Source organism: Zingiber officinale, chromosome 5B (genome assembly GCF_018446385.1).
Source record: "Zingiber officinale cultivar Zhangliang chromosome 5B, Zo_v1.1, whole genome shotgun sequence".
NCBI lineage: Eukaryota > Viridiplantae > Streptophyta > Magnoliopsida > Zingiberales > Zingiberaceae > Zingiber > Zingiber officinale.
The window spans coordinates 92,150,093-92,160,591 of record NC_055995.1 but is presented as its reverse complement, the minus strand read 5'-3'; positions in this window follow the sequence as shown (position 1 = coordinate 92,160,591).

Genomic DNA, 10,499 nt, shown 5'->3' with positions numbered 1-10,499 from the left:
GTACTTCTGTCTCATGCTGACTTCTGTCTCCCAAGTTGCCTCTTCTGCTGTGTGACTGTGCCAAATGACTTTGACTAATGGTACTTCCTTGTTTCGCAATTTCTTAACTGCTCGGTCTATTATCTGAATAGGCCGACTATCATAGCTGAGGTCTTCGCGGATCTTTACCGACTGGGGCTCAATCACCTGGGTGGCATCTTGGGTATGTTTCTTCAGCATAGAGACATGAAATACGTTGTGGACAGATGACATTTCCTGGGGTAGCTCTAGCTTATATGCTACCTTGGCCACTCTTCTGCTGATGAGGTATGGTCCCACATATCTGTGACTAAGTTTGCCCTTCTTCCCAAAACGCATCACTCCCTTCATGGGAGCTACTCTGAGGAACACTGTATCCCCGACTGAAAACTCTAAGGGTCTGCGCCGTGTATCAGCATAGATTTTCTGGCGGCTCTGAGCTGTCTCTATCCTCTGGCGGATCTGCTGTATAGCTGCTGTGGTATCTGCTACTAGATCTGTCTGAAGCTCTAGTTCCTTCTGTTCACCACTCTCATACCAGCAAATTGGAGATCTACACCTCCGCCCGTAGAGAGCCTCGTAATGTGCCATACCGATAGTGGCCTGATAGCTGTTGTTGTATGCAAACTCTGCTAAGCTCAGATATTTGCACCAACTTTCCTTGAAGTCTAGGGCACACGCTCGGAGCATATCTTCGAGTACCTGATTCACTCGCTCCGTCTGACCATCTGTCTGAGGATGGAATGCTGTGCTGAACTTTAACTTAGTGCCCAACGCTGACTGTACACACTCCCAGAAGTGTTATGTGAATCTGCCATCTCTGTCTGAAATGATGGTTCGTGGGACTCCATGTAGACCCGACCCCGGGCCGGGTCTGGCCCGGGCCCGTAACCGGGTCAACGGGCCGGTTGCCCGTTGACCCGGTTCGCCGGGTCAAACTGGAACCGGCCGGAGTACAGGTCAGAATCAATTCAGATATCAATAAAAGAGTGACATGAAGTTCACCAAAACAAATTTTTTACTTGAATAGCTTTAACCGTGATTCAAAATGTTACATTGAGTAACATAGCCGTTGGGAGGGTTTTTTGGTTATTTTTTTTCAACGGTTAGGATCATTTGGCCGTTTTTTGATCAATGGTTATGATTTAGTGTCCGTTACTATCAAAACTCTATAAATAGAGAGCTCATTTCATCATTTTTCACACACATCTTCTCTACTCTTAATCTCATTTTCGTATTCTCTAATCTCTACACGCTTTCGTTTTCAATTTTCAATTACAATGGAAGGAGGTCGCGGAGGTGCATCATCTCGAGCTCGGAAGGGAAAACAAATAATGAATCCGCGGGAGGAGGACCCCAACATTCAATCCACCGATGATGAGATCGAGCATCTTCCGAATTCGACACCCGAAACACAAGGAAGTACCGATGCAATTACTTCTAAGGTTCGGGAACTTCCTCCTCTAAAGTCTTCTATTTTTACTAAACATTTTGAGAAGGTTACTCTTCCGTCAGGAGAAATGCGTGCAAAATGTAAGCACTGCAATGCTTCCTACAAATTCCAAGCCGGCGGAGGCTATGGGTCGTTGAAACGACATGTAGAAACGAAGCACCCGACGGAATATGGACTCGACCATTCTCAAACACAATTATCAAGATTTTCTTCAACTAGCGGTAGTACCGATTCCGGTTTATTTTTATATTCGGATAATAAATTAAGAGAATCATTAGCTAAATTTGTTTCCGTAGAACATCTTTCTTTTAGTTTTGGATCTAAATGTACATTTGAAGATTTTTGTAAAGAATCTCTTAATCCATGTGCTAAACGTGTTCCTAGGACTACACTTACTCGTACAATTAAAAAATTAGTAAAACAAGGAAAAAGAATTTAATTGATGAATTTAGTAAATTAGATAATAAAGTTTCTTTATGTTCCGATATTTGGAGTGATCATTGGCAAACACATTCGTATATGGGTGTGACTTGCCATTGGATCGATAACTCTTGGAACCTCCAAAAAAGATTATTAGCTTATAGAGTTTTTGATGAATCACATAATGCTCATAATATCGCACAATTATTATGTTTAATTTTAGAAGAATATGGTTTAACTCATAAAATATTTTCAATATCATTAGATAATGCTAGTTCTAATACCGCTTGTATAGATGATCTAAAATTTGTTTGTCAACCTATTATTGGAGGTTTATTTTTTCATATTCGTTGTGTATGCCATGTTTTAAATTTATGTGTTCAAGATGGTTTAAAAATTTTAGAAAGTTATATTAAACCAATTAGAATTGTAATTTCTTATTTATGGTCTCATCCATCTATAATGAAACAATGGGGTAGGTTTTTTAAAATTAATGGAATGAGACCTAAAAAATTTCACGTGATGTACCAACACGTTGGAATTCAACATACCAATTATTACAAGATTCATTTCAATATAAAGAATTATTATGTTCATTTTTTGCACAAAATACTAATACTAATATATATTTATTTTCACAACAATGGAATATTTGTAGTAGTATTTGTGAAATTTTAAAAGTATTTAATGATGTAACCGAACAACTTTCCGGTGTTTATTATCCCACTGCTCAATTAGTTTTAGAAAAATTTTCTAATATAGTATTAGTTTTAAATGAACATATTAATAATGAATCTTTATCTCCTTGCATCTTAGCTATGAAAACTAAATGGGAAAATAATTTATTTCTGAAATTTATTTAATTGCATTTGCTTTAGATCCTAGATTTAAATTAGAAGTTTTACAAGAAATGTTAACTTTATATTATGACGCTTTAATTCCAATTAAAGATTCTTCTTCCCCTGATCCAGTTAATATTATATATAATGTTAGAATTTATTTATATGATATTTATAATCAATATTATGCAAAATATGGAACACAAATTAATATTTCTGAAATTCAACAAACTACTAGTAGTAATTTAAAACTTACAAAAGCACAACTCTTATTAAAAGAACGGACAAAACGTCCCGAGGATCCTCAAGTTCCACACAGAACTTGAGAATTATTTTACATCTTCTTTTGATTTTAATGAAGCAGATAGCGAAAACTTCGATATCTTAAAGTGGTGGTCACAGAAGGCTCAAAGCTTTCACGTTCTCTCCGTGATCGCAAAAGAAATTTTAGCTTGTCCAGTGTCAACTGTTGCTGTGGAGCAGACGTTCAGTGCTGGCGGCAACATATTAGATGAACGACGATCAACTTTGTCTCCCGACTCATTGGAAGCCCAAGCATTACTGGACGATTGGACCAGAGCGGAGAAAAGAATCCAAGGAATGCAACTTTCAGATGACGAAGTTGAAGATTTTGATACTGAAGGAACAAATACGACAGGAACAGGAAATGGAAGTGAATGAAAATGTAAAAGGATAAAAATGTAAAAGAACTACGTGGGCTTTGATTCCCCTAAAGGGATACGTAGGCAACTTAAATAAGTGCAAGCCCTTTTTTCAATAAATTTTAATTTCTAATTTTTAATGTTTTGTTTAATTTTTAATTTTTAATTTTTTTTTAACATATTAATCTTGAACCGTGGCGAACCGTGACGAACCGTGAACCGAACCGTGAACCGGCGGTTCTGAACCGTGAACCGTAACCGTCTTGGGCGGTTAAGGTTAAGGGTCGACCTGCCTGGAACCATCGAACCGGCGGTTCCGAACCGTCGAATCGTCGAACCGTCGGTTCCGAACCGTGGTCAGGTCTAACTCCATGTAGTCTGACGATCTCCTGGAGATACAACTGAGCTAGCTTCTCCATGGAGTAGGATATCTTGATAGCTAAGAAGTGGGCTGATTTAGTCAACCTGTCGACTATTACCCAGATGGCGTCAAAACCATTCGTGGTTCTGGGCAGTCCCACTATGAAATCCATAGAGATATCCTCCCACTTCCATTCTGGAATCTATATAGGCTGTAGGACTTCTCCTGGTCGCTGATGTTCTGCCTTGACCCTCTGACAGGTGAGGCAGATGCTAACATATCTGGCGATGTCTCGCTTCATCCCAGGCCACCAAAACTGGTTCTTCAGGTCTTGATACATTTTGGTGGAACCTGGATGTATCGCATAGGGAGTCTTGTGAGCCTCATCTAAAATCTGTCTCCGTAGCTCCTCCTGATCTGGAACACAGAGTCTGTCACCAAAATACAACACCCCGCTATCGGACACTCTGAATTCTCTACTTTCTGATTCTGCTAGCCCTTGCTTGATTTTCTGAATTTCAGGGTCCTGCTCCTGAGCTGACTGAATATCACCAAGCAAGGTAGACTCTAAGGTCATAGTAGAGAGCTGTCCAACGATGAGTTCGAGATCGAAATCTACGATCTCCTTCTGTAGGGGCGGTGACATGGCTGTAAGAGATAATAAGGTAGCACTGGATTTTCTGCTAAGTGCGTCGGCTACCTTATTGGCTTTCCCTGGATGGTAGAGGATGTCTATATCGTAGTCTTTGACCAGCTCAAGCCATCTGCGCTGTCGCATGTTCAGATCCTTCTGAGTGAAGAAGTACTTCAGACTCTGATGATCTGTATACACTCTGCACTGAGCTCCATATAAGTAATGTCTCCAAATTTTGAGAGCGAACACTACTGCTGCAAGCTCAAGGTCATGAGTAGGGTAATTCTTCTCATAATCCTTGAGTTGTCTGGAGGCATAGGCGATCACCTTACCGTTTTGCATCAGTACTGCTCCTAGTCCCAACTTAGAGGCATCACTATAGATGTCAAAGTTGTGTTGTTCGGTAGAGCCAAAATGGGAGCACCGGTCAATCTCCTTTTAGCTCATTGTTCTCACGATCCTCATCCCCACCGAAATTTCCTGCTTCTTTTCCGTAAGAGCTGGGAAGGCTATCCTGGAGAAGTCCTCTACAAACTTTCTGTAATATCCTGCTAATCCTAGAAAGCTCCTGATTTCGCTGGCGTTTTTAGGTCTCTTCCAGTTACTTACTGCTTCTATCTTGCTGGGATCTACCATAATACCATCCTTTGAGATGATGTGACCCAGGAAGGACACCTGATCTAGCCAAAATTCACATTTCGTGAACTTGGCGTATAGCTGGTTCTGCTGAAGGGTCTGCAATACTAGTTTCAGGTGCTCCGAGTGTTCTTCCTGAGTTCTTGAGTAGATAAGAATGTCATCGATAAACACAATAACAAACTTATTTAAATACTCTCTGAATACTCTGTTCATGAGATCCATGAAGCTGGAGCATTGGTCACGCCAAAGGGCATGACTACGAACTCGTAGTGTCCGTATATGGTTCTGAATGCTGTCTTGGGTATATCCCCTTCTTTAATCTTACCTGATGATAACCTGATCTGAGATCTATCTTAGAGAACACTGCTGCTCCCTTCAGATGGTCGAACAGGTCATCGATTCTGGGAAGGGGATACCTGTTCTTGATCGTGACTTGGTTCAGTGATCTATAGTCTATGCACAGTCGCATGCTTCCATCCTTCTTCTTCACGAACAATACAGGCGCTCCCCATGGTGAATGACTCGGGCGTATGAAACCCTTGTCAAGCAGCTCCTGTGGTTGCTCCTGAAGTTCCTTCAGTTCTGCTGGAGCCATGCGATAATGCGCTTTGGAGATAGGATTTGTACCGGGAATGAGCTCTATCTCAAAGTCAATCTCCCTGTCTGGTGCTAAGCCTGGTAACTCTTCAGGGAAGACTGCTGGGTAGTCACATACGACTCGAACCTCTGCTAGCTGTTGGTTCTTGTCCTGGCTGGCGTTGACTATGTGTGCTAGGAATCCTGTATATCCTGAATCCAGTAGCTTCTGTGCTTTCATAGCTGAGAGAACCTTCTTGGCCTTTCTCTTTGGTTCCCCACTGTATTCAAATTGCACTGCCGCTTCAGTTTGGAAGATGACTTTCTGTTTACGGCACTCTATGGTAGCACCGTATCTGATCAGAAAGTTCATTCCAAAGATAACGTCATAGTCGGTCATCTCTAGCACTATCAGATCACAAAAGAGCTCTCTGTCTGCTATAATGACCGGCACTGCTCTGAGCCAGTGCGTGGATGCCATGATCTCTCCTCAAGGTAGTGCCGTCAAAAACTGACCACTGAGTACCTCTGAGGGTATTTCTAATTTTTCGGAGAACATCCTGGCTATATATGAATGGGTTGCCCCAGTATCAAACAGAACAGTAGCACTATACTGTAAAATGCTAATCTGACCTGTGACAACTGTCGAGGCATTGGCTACGTCCTCTCTGGTGAGTGAGTAGATCCTCGCATTCGCCGTAGCTGGAGGGGCTTCTAATCTGCCCTGGCTGATAAGTGGACCTTCTAGAGCGGCCTGCATATGATATAACTGAGCTGGTTGGCTTGCATACTGAATCTGTTGTGGCTGAGGAAGACTGGTTTTGTTCGGGCACTGCTTGCCCATGTGCCCTTCTTGTCCACATTCAAAGCATCCTCGTGTGCCCTTGCGACAAACCCCTGGGTGGAATTTCCCACAAGTAGCACACTTTGGATAATTGGGTCGCTTGCTAGATGGTCCTCCTTTTGGGTCACTCCCTGATTTGCGCTTGCTGTTGGAGTTCCCTTTCCAGTTAGAGCTGTGACCTTGCTGTTTTTGAGTGTGAGAGTTTCCTTGGCCTTTGGACTCTGAGGAGACTTGCTTCTGCTGCTTTATATTGTTCTGGTAATGCTCTGTGGTCAAGGCACTGCTCACTAACTCCTCTGTGGTTTGTGGCCTATGTATGCCACCAGCCACGTTCACTGCTATCTCTGGCCTCAGCATCTTGAGCATCAACCGGATTCGTTCCTTCTCTGTGCTGACTAGCTCTGGGCATAGACGAGCCAACCTGTTGAATTCCATCACGGCTTCCTCAACTGAAAGGTTGCCCTGACGAAACTCAGTGAACTCGTCGTAGTGGCGGTTCGTAACCCGTATGTGGAAGAACTCCTCGAAGAACTCCTTCTCGAAGTCAGCCCATGACATCTGGTTCACTGGGTGCTTCGTTCTGATTCTCTCGTGCGTCTCCTGTCAGGCAGAAGGAGGCACACTTCACCTTCTCGTGTTCTGGCCAGTCCAGAAGTTCCATCATGCTCTCCAGTGTTTTGAACCAGGCTTGTGCATCCCATGGTTCACTAGTGCCTGAGAAGTTCTCTGGCTTGACTCGCTGCCACTGGATCAGATAGGCTTCCTTTCTTGGCTCAACTGCTGAGACTGCTGGTGCTGGTACTGGTGCTGTCGCTGGCGCTGTAGGCTGGGCTGGTGGAACCTCTAAGACTTCTGGAGTCGTCAGGTTCGATTCCGGAGTGACTGTGGGGGTACTCTGCTGATTAGCCTTTAAGGTGGCTAGCTGCTGCTGTAACTGAGCTACTAATGCTGTAAGGTCAGGAGGAGGCACTGAACTGCCTGCCTCTTGCTGGGGCTCAGTAGCTAGTGCCCTTCTAGCTGGGCGTCCTCGTGCCATTGCTAAAGACATAGAGGACAGAATATGAATAACTATTACAATCATAATTGTATAACTATTGCTATCATGTTATATACTATCACATACTAACATGCATCAGTTTATCTATAAACATGATCTATAACAAGGAAACGGAAAGCATAAATAAAGTAGAGGTATTCTTACTTGGAAGCTGTAGGTTCAATGCTGATGTGTGTGTAGGAAGTATGGAACACTGCTCTGATACAACTCTGTAACGACCCGCCTTCTACTAACTAGGCTGTAAGGCCGATCATCACATTAAGCTGTGCTAACTACTCCAGACCATCATAAAATCTAGATGCGGAAGCTGTACTAATTTGAAATTTTCTAAGCTGCTAACACTTCTTGATTCTATACATGCTAAAGGGTGTAATCTAAAATATACCTAGCATATACTACATCCCCTATGGTCAAGGAACTGAAATAAATGTTTTCCAGCTGTTATCCGACCTCCCAATCGATCCATTGATCGATTGGAACGTCGGATCGATCCAGGGATCGATTCAGCCAGCTACTGTACGCGGGACATAGGTTGGATCGATCCAGTGATCGATCCAGCACGCTACTGTGCTCGGGACGATATTCTGGATCGATCGGCTGATCGATCCAGACTGACCAATCGATCCAGTGATCGATCCCTGAACCTTCTGTTCGCGACAGAAATTGCTGGATCGATTGGCTGATCGATCCAGAAACCTACTGTTCGTGGAGCAATTTGCCCGATCGATTAGCTGATCGATTGGGACCCCCCAATCGATCCACCGATCGATTGGGGTTTCTGATTTTGCAGTTAAGCTCTGATTTCAGCACTTGTTCGTGCCAAAATCTCACATTTCACTTATACAATCCATAGAATATATTCTAATGACATAAAGCTAGCATTCTAAACTGGATATAAAGCATGGTTTACTAGTTCGTAGCATTTAACAATTAAAAGTGCGTGAAAATAGAAATACTAAAAGTTCAATTGTTTAAGCTTGCTAGATCCCCTAAGGATCTTTTATTCCATGTTCCTGCCACACACACCATCTCGATCTGCATTGACCTCCAGCCTCCACTGCTAGTCCATCTTCCTTTTACCTGTATCTGCAGTATAAGGAAAATAGTATCTGTAAGCTAAAAAGCTTAGTAAGAAACCATCTACCTCACTAAAACATGCATACGATGCAATTATGATTTTAAATCATGCTGTTTGAAAAGATATGCTAAGTATACTGAATAAACTAAACATGGCATGACATATAAGCATACAATCATGACATGGCAACTAATCATATGAATCAATAAAGATAACTGAATTGAACATATAATAAGCTAAACTGCAGCTAAACTGATACTGAATTCCAACTCAACTAACATAACTAATTTGAGCTTTGAAAACTAATTCATAATAAGTGAAAATACATAATCATGCTGTTTGAGCCCGGCAACTGTACTTGCTGTGCGCGCATCCCTAACTAGACCCGGGTTTGCAAGTCCCGAATTTAGTAGGGTTAACTAGGTTATCTAAACCTAGGGACGACTGTGGGAGTCCAACCCAATGGATATCTGATCCAGTACAGTGCCACTGAAAATAAAATACTGAATATAGCTAACTGGTTTAACTTGCTGTTTCTAGGTTATCTGAACCTAGAGCTAGGTTGTCTGAACCTAGAGGCGACTGTGTGAGCCCACCCATCAGACCGTAGTCCCATATAAGCTAAAATAAACTGATTTACTGATTTAAATGCTTCTAATACATTTAACTGAGCTATTAAAATGCCTAATTTGCATTTTAACTTAACTAGCTATTTTATCGAACACCTAGTGTGCCCCAACTCTCCCCTCTATTAGGGAGACCACTTCTAGACACTCGACAACGTCTAGGAACCCCCCACTGAAGAGGGAATACGTGTCCGGCCCATCTAGAAGTACTCACTAAATCCCTAAATCTGCGAGGAGGGTCAAATTCACCCTATGCGTCGATAAAAATTGCATATAGCTAAACTAGTGCGTATAAAACCAAACGGAGCTACTTATACTGCAGGTGAGGGGTTTCTTACCTTGTGTGCTAGATTTCTTACAAATCTAATCGTTAGAATTCCGGTGGAGACGATCCTTTCGATAATCTCCTCGCTCCAACGCGTCCTTCTCGCGGAGGGGAACGTTCTTGTGTTGGAATCGCTGCCGGAAGGTGCTCTTAGGGCCCTAGGGAGGGAACCCTAGGGTTGGCTTTGGCTTGTTTGGGCGCCGAGAGAAGGAAGAGAAGAAGGAGAGGGTGTTCGGCGGTGAGGGTTTTTGAGAAAGAGATGTTGCCGAACTAAACTAAAAATAACCCAAACCAACTTAAGTTTTTAATTTATATTAAGTGGGTAACTAGGCCCAACTCAAATATAAATATAAATGTTTCCCTTCTCTTTCAGCACGGCCCTGCTGGGTTCACCGGTTACTAAGGCTAACTAAAGGTTTAGCGGACCCGAGAGGTCCCGGGTTCGATTCCCGCTTAAGCCATTTTACTTTTCTAATAATTTTTGCTACTTCCGCTACTCGGAAAATTTCGGAAAAATATCTAATAATTCCAGAAAAATCATAGAATATTTCTAAAAATAATTTGAGAATTTTTGGGCGTTACAAAAACCACCACGGGATTTCAACAATCTCCTTCTTCTTGATGTGCATCAACCTAAGTTCAAGTTAGGTAAAAATAAAATAAAAAAATTGCATAATAACTTGAGTAGAATTTTTTTTTTTGCAATACCAAAGTGATTAAAAACATTAAGTCTAACTTCCCCTTTACTTGTACCTATTTCTCCCCTTTTGATCACACAAAAAAATAGTGTACTAAAAAATTGAGTTCTTATTATTTTTTTGACAAATATTGAAAGCATTATTTAATTAATATCAACATGCTTATCAGTTTGTCAATTAAACATTTATTTCAATAATCAGCTTCCAGGTTGTGGCGAGACACTAGTCCTTCTTGGTTATTGGAGCAACAACCACTTTCTAGACAAAGT